The following is a 7,541-nucleotide window of genomic DNA, read 5'->3' on the forward strand; positions in this document are numbered from 1 at the left end:
ATAAGTGGCTGATCGGTCAATTGATCAATAAATGCCCATGAAAATCACCTCTAAAGCTTATTTTCAATGTTTATATGAAGGGTGACTCAATATATGATTATATAACTTCCGGTTTGTGTATTTTAACTTCCGATTGAGCCATTCAAACTTCTGATTGAGCATAGCAACCTCCAATATCAAATCTATGAATTTGAATATTGATATTTCCATTTGATCTTGCAAGTTCTTCTTTTCTCAATCTCTCTTCTTCTTCTTCCTCTTGATCATTCTTCATAACTCAAAGTTCAACATAATAACTCCTTTCTTTTCTTGAGGAAACTACACAAGATATTAAGTATGATAGTTAGTCAAAATACGAGATAAATAATTTATGCAAACTTTTTGCTCTATTATTTGACATCATCAAAACTAATCATATCTAACAAAGACCTTTAATCGATCCATTGATCAATCAATCATTAATCGATAAAATGATTGATCATCTTGACCTTTTTCAGATCACCTAATCGGTCATTTATTTATCGATAAGTGATCGATCATCTTGACCTTTTTTCTGTTTTCACATAACATGATCGATTAAAGTTTTTTTCCTCATCCTTGTTGAAAACATCTTTCAACAATCATTTATTGATTACTTAATGGACTAATTATTAATTGATCATTTAATCGATCATTATCTATTCTATGACTTCTCTGTGAAAATTTCTTTGAAACCTTTTATCAATTTTTTTTCCTATCAGCCATTTATTGATGAAGTATTTGATCAACACATCTTGAAAATATATTTCTCTCATACTTTGCTTTATTGATAATATGATCAATCAAATAGTTTTCGATCAGTTGTTCAATCATTAAACCAATTCATTTCATAACAACTATTCATGATGAAATGGGTTTATAGTCAGAAGATTCAAAAAGTTCTATAGGAATAAAATCAGAAGAAGATTCCAATCAAAACACAAAGCCTCCACATCTCAAAACGAGCCCAAAGATTCGATCATCTGCTTCGAGTGCAAAAAGTCGGGACACATCAAAGCAAAGTGTCCTCAACTATCCAAGATGAAGGATAAAGACAAAAAGAAAGAAAAGTTTAGAATGAAGAAGGCCTTTATAACGTCAATTTAGGGAGACAGCTCTTCAGAAGAAGAAGACAGCGATGATGAAGAAATAGCTAACATTTGTCTTGTGGCACAAGAAGACGAAGATTCAGAGACAGATAAGGTAATCACTTTTGAACCCTCTTATGATGAATTATAATCTGAATATAATACATTACATTTAAAGCTAGTAAGAATCGTAAAGGAGTTGGTAAGATCCAAAGAGAAGATAAAACTTCTAGAGGAACAGTAAGCGAAGCAGATAGACACCACACCTTTAGTTTGCACAGAATGTAAGTAGACCAGAAAGAAAGCCGAGGAGCTCACTAAAACTCTGGAGAAATTTACTAGGGGCAGTGAAATACTCAAAGTGATTTTGGGAGTCAAACGATGCTTGATGGATAAATCAGGAATAAGATATGATCCCTCTCAAGATAAGAACAAAGGAAAGAACAAAAGTGGTGGTCGGTCGTATATGATATTCTTTAGAAATGTTGTTCATTCTTCTAATCCTTTTGCATTATGTTTATATTGCAACCATAAAGGTCATACAGCCTCTTTTTGTCATCACAAGAAGAAAAGGACTTACAGGACAATAAAATGGGTGCCCAAAGGTACTTATGTACCTAAGACAAACCATACTAACCAAAAAAGACCCAAGAAGGTATGGGTACCTAAAACGTGATTCTTTTGTTGCAAGTATGTCTTAAAGCATCTAGAACAAATAAGTGGTACATCGACAGTGGATGCTCCAGACACATGACAAGTAATACTGAGAAGTTCTCATCACTTAAACTAAAAGAAGGAGGCAAAGTGAGCTTTAGTAGAAGTCAATTTGGGAAAATTGCTAGAATTGGGGAATAGGAAGCGACAACAGAATGAAAGTTGAAGACGTCTACTAAGTTGAAGGACTATGTCACAACCTACTCAGTGTCAGTCAGAGCATCGACAAAAATAACTAGGTGATCTTTGATTTAGAGGAATGCCTAATCATCAGCAGAGATTATTTGCCACTAAAGAAGAAAGAGTTGAATGCAAAACTAAGAGCTCCAAGGGATAGTAACTGCTATACTTTTCAAATTAAATCTAAACTTTCTGAAAATTGCTTTGTTAGCAAAAATGAGGAAAGTTGGCTTTGGCATAAACGTCTTGCTCATGTTAATATGAATCACCTTTCAAAATTAACAAAAAGGGATTTAGTTATTAGTTTACCCAAAATTCAATTTGAACATGATATTGTTTGCGATGCTTGTTAGAAGGGTAAACAAACAAAGTTCTTATTTAAATCAAAGAAGACAGTCTCAACTGAAAGACCACTCCATATACTTCACATGGATTTGGTTGGTCCATTAGGAGTCAAAAGTTTTGGTGAAAACTTTTATACTCTTATGATAGTTGACAACTATTTGAGATTTACCTAGACTCTGTTTCTTTCCTCTAAAGATGAGACATTTAGTGCATTTATCATTTTTGCTAAAAAGGTCCAAAATAAGAAAGGTATTTCTATTGTATCAATCAGGACTGACCATGGAGAAGAATTCGAGAATAATGAATTTGCTGACTATTGTGACGAGCATGGGATTGACCACAATTTCACAATACCGAGAGCTCCTCAACAAATGAAGTTGTAGAAAGAAAGAACAGAGTACTCATGAAGATGGCCAGGGCAATGGTGAATGAAAAAGGAATCTCTTAAGTGTTCTGGGCAGAAGCTATGAGCACGACTTGTTATATCTCCAACAAAGCTTACATAAGAACATTGCTCGGGAAGACTCAATATGAGCTGTACAAGGGAAGAAGCCTAACCTAGCCCATCTAAAGATCTTCGGAAGCAAGTGCTACATTCATAACAACAAAGAAAATCTCGGTAAATTCGATCCTAAAGTTGATGAAGGATTATTTTTGGGTTATTCTAACCATAGTAAAGCCTATAAAGTTTACAACAAAAGAATTTTTACTATTGAAGAATCAATTCATGTTGTGTTTGCTAAAACTGAGTCAATTTCAAAACCCCTAGATGATGACACTGAGATCGTTTAAAGTTTTGAAAAACTAAATCTGAATAAATCTTCAAACAAAGTATCTTTAGAAGAAACCTTTGAAAATAAAGATAATTCAAATGAACCTCCTTCTCAAGAAAATCTAGAACAACTTAAGGCATGGAGGTATAATAGGAACCATCCTCTAAAACAAGTCATTGGTGAAGTCAATGAAGGGGTTAAAACCCAGAGACAAGTGTTCAATAAAGTACGTTTCTTTGTATTTATTTCACATATTGAACCAACCAATATTGACGAAGCTCTATCTGATGAATTATGGATAGCAGCAATACAGGAAGAGTTGAACCAATTTAAGAGGAATCAAGTTTGGGATTTGGTAACCCAACCTAATAACCATCTAGTCATAGGTACCAAATGGGTATTAAAAAATAAGCTCGATGAATCTGTGCCAATCGTAAAAATTAAAGCCAGATTAGTGGCTAAAGGCTATAATCAAGAAGAAGATATTGATTATGGGAAACATATACTCTAGTAGATAGATTAGAAGCCATGCAAGTACTTTTAGCCTTTGCCTACATAAAAGATTTTAAATTATATCAAATGGATGTTAAAAGTGCATTTTTAAACAGTTATATTATGGAAGAAGTTTTCATTAAACAACCTCTCAGTTTTGAAGACCCAAATTTCCCTGATCATGCTTACAAACTGAAAAAGGCTTTATATAGTTTAAAACAAGTATCCAGAGTATGGTATGAACGACTTAGCAATTTCTGATAGAAAAAAGTTTTGAAAGAGGCAAAGTGGATGCTACACTTTTTATCAAAAGAAATAGACAAGATTTTTTAATTGTTCAAATTTATGTGGATAATATTATATTTGGAGTTACTAATGAGGATCTTTGCCAAGAGTTTGACAAGATAATACAGGGTGAACTCGAGATGTCAATGATGGGGGAATTGAATTTCTTCCTGGGATTGCAAATCAAGGAGAAGAAAAACAGACTATTTATATCTCAGATGAAATATCTCAAGGAGCTACTAAAGAAATATGGTTTGGAAAATGCAAAAAGTGTAAAGACTCCCATGAGCTCAACCATCACAATGGACGCAGACGAGAAAGGCAAAGACATGAATTTGACCAAGTATAGAGGAATGATTGGATCACTACTCTACCTCATAACAAGCAAACTAGATATTCAATTTAGTGTGGGAATATGTGCAAGACACCAATCAACTCCCAAGGAATCACATGAAGAAGTCGTCAAGAGAATCCTTAGATATCTTGTCAGAATACAAATTTAGGAATTTAGTATCCAAAGAAAGGAGCAAAATATCTAATGGAATACTCAGATACTAATCATGGAGGCTATAAAACAGATAGGAAAAGTAAAAGTGGACAATGTCAATTTCTAGGAGGGATGCCTTGTCTCCTGGTCGAGGAAAAAGCAAAACATTGTGGCGATATCCTCGACAGAATCAGAATATGTTGCTATTGCCAGCTGTTGTGCTCAGATCTTATGGTTAAAGCAACAACTACAAGATTTGAGAATCAACTTAAAGGAAATCCCAATCTTGTGTGACAACACGAGCATAGTAAGTTTGCCTAAGAATCAAGTTCATCATGCCCAAACCAAGCACATTGATGTTTGACATCACTTCATTCGGGACCATGTTCAAAAGAAAGATGTGAAGGTAGAATTTATTCCCATTGAATATCAAATAGCAGACATATTCACAAAGCCTCTCAATCAACAGAAATTCAATTACTTCAGAAGAGAATTAGGAATAGTAAATCTTAATGAGTTGTAAGAAATCTCACATTACTTCTTTAGCTTGAGCATTTAGATCTAAAGTTTTGATGATTAGAAAACTAACTTAAGCATTAGAGTGGATAGAAATTTGTTTTACAGGAAACTCTGTTTGAATGCTAGAAAACATAGGTGAACAGAGTAGGGTATGATTGATGAAGGCATCGATAATTATGTCTTGAAGACAGCCTAATTTATCAATCACCTGATCGATAAACACAATTTATGGATCAGTTCATCGATAAACAAGGCATGTGGAACTATCCAGAGATGATGGGCAAAATTAACAATAAGCTTATCGATCACCCAATTACCGATCAATATATCAATCAACAGTAGAATAGAACTCTCAGTCAAATCAATCAAATGGGTAAGAATTATTGATAAGTTGATCGAATAACTATTAATCGATCAAATGATCAATAAACCAGTACAGGTATGACTTTTACTTAATATTTATTGATAAGATGATTGATTATTCATTGTTCAATAACTTAATCGATCATTGCACTTAGTGTTCTTGTTTCTTCTTCATATTTATCAAACACGTGATTGATCATGCATTGATCGATAACTTGATTGATTATTTTTGAGTTTATAATGTTTAGAATTTGAAAAACCCCGTCAGTTTTCAAAACCCCAACTCGATAAACCACTCTCCCCTGTTTAACGCAACGGTTAATAATCTACTGTTCCATTAAATTACCCACTCTACTTCACTCGAAATCACTTTTTAAGCCCTCTCGATCATTGCCAAACCCTTCAAACACTCTGATACTAAATGTTAGTGGCAGCTGCACCCCCTCTTGGGTGAAGCTGCCACTCACATCTAATGATATAATAATCTGGTAAAAAATAAAGGGAGTATTGAATTTCTCTCTAAAATATCATTGAGAAAAGTATAATATTTAAAAGTGTTAAGGTGAAAATCTACCAATAAAATATTTTCTCATGCACACTAACAACATAAAATTTTCTTAGATATAAAAGTATCCGTGAGGGTTCCAAAATTATGCAAAAATGTTGTGACTATTAAGTCAACCAGTATTGATCATTTAACAAACATATCAATCAAGAAAATGATACCAAAATACACGTAAAGTTTCTAAAATAGCATAAAAATATTATGTTTATTAACTCAACCAACATTGATTATCAAATAATTCCCTCAAGCATTACATAGCATTTTTGCTCTAGTAGCCTTATCTGCTACAACACCTTAATGCTTTTAGAGCTGTTGTCCCCCAATGACCTCATTCATCATCTTTTTTTTTCTTTTGTTTCTTTGGTGTTGTTGGTTGTACCTTGAAGCTAAGGAGTTTTGGATTAGGGGTAGTATTGTAACAAATCACCTATGTATTAGGAGAAGAAGAAGATGACGAGGAGGTCGTGGATGACTCGTCATTGTTGTGAAAATCAATATATCATAATCCTAATTTGCAAATTTTGGAAATGAGTAGAATTAATTATAAAATATTGAAGCTAAGCCCCTTACGACCTATAAACCTTTTTAGGAATATTGTTAAATTATCATTTCGAGGCCAAATCATACTCCTCCAGTCCTATTTATAGGGCAAGGAGAGAAACTTTTCATATAAATATATAATTTTACCCTTCATTTATTATTGCATTGATTTTATTCTCATGAGTTATAATACATATTAAATAAGGATCAAGTTGAAAAGTTGTTAAATTTTAAATGAGTTAATGGATTTTAAATTTTTTTCAGGTTTGTTTGAAACATATTAGAAGTGAGTTATAAATAAGATTGTAGGAGTAATATTTTTGAGTGATTCTTTTGCATTGGAAAATAAACATTCTATGATTTTTGAAGAGTGCAAATTTATACTTTTTGGAGACATGTAAAATTAATGATGAATTTTTAAAGTAGAGTCACCCTTGTTATGTCATTAGCCGTGGTGGACGACTCTTTTGGCCATGGCGAACATCACAAAATTTGTACATCAGTCATGATTTGGAGCTAAAAGACATAACTTTTGAAGAGGGGTTCATGGTGGATATTATTAACTTTGTTAGGGCTTGATATTTTCAACCTCTAAAGTGTTTTTTTTGCTTCTAAACATCAAAATATTTCTAACTTGATTTCTCTCTTTCTCTTATAGATTAGTCATTTGGGATTTAGGAAATCTAAAGTTCTTGTGGGTTTTTGTAATGATTGATCTTTTAACTGAATCTTTTGGATCTAATGAGGTATATGGGTTATATTAAAGGTGTAATTGATTTAGTTTCGTTGAATTTTGAGTTATATGAAAATTTGAGCTAGGGCCTGGTCGTAGAATTAAGAATTTATTGATATTTGATCTTATGATGATTCAAATTGTAGTTTAATACTTGGATTATGTCTAGATAAGTTAGGTTAGAGATTTAATCAGTTTTAGAATATTGATATTGATGATTTTATTCAAATGAGTATCTTGATGTTTGAAAATCATAAGTGTAAATTGGGGATTTAATTAAAACAGATGTTTTAAGGTTGATTAATAGTTTAATGGATTATTTGAGTTGAAAAATGTTTATTATAAATTGGGATTTAGGAATTTTACTTTAGTTGAAAGATTTTGAAATTCATGTTGAGCTAAAGTTGAGGGGTTGAGTTAGGGAGATTTATTCTGAAGG

This window comes from Neltuma alba, unplaced genomic scaffold (assembly GCF_004799145.2).
Source record: "Neltuma alba isolate B1F8T4 unplaced genomic scaffold, ASM479914v2 tig00010324_pilon, whole genome shotgun sequence".
Taxonomy (NCBI): Eukaryota; Viridiplantae; Streptophyta; class Magnoliopsida; order Fabales; family Fabaceae; genus Neltuma; species Neltuma alba.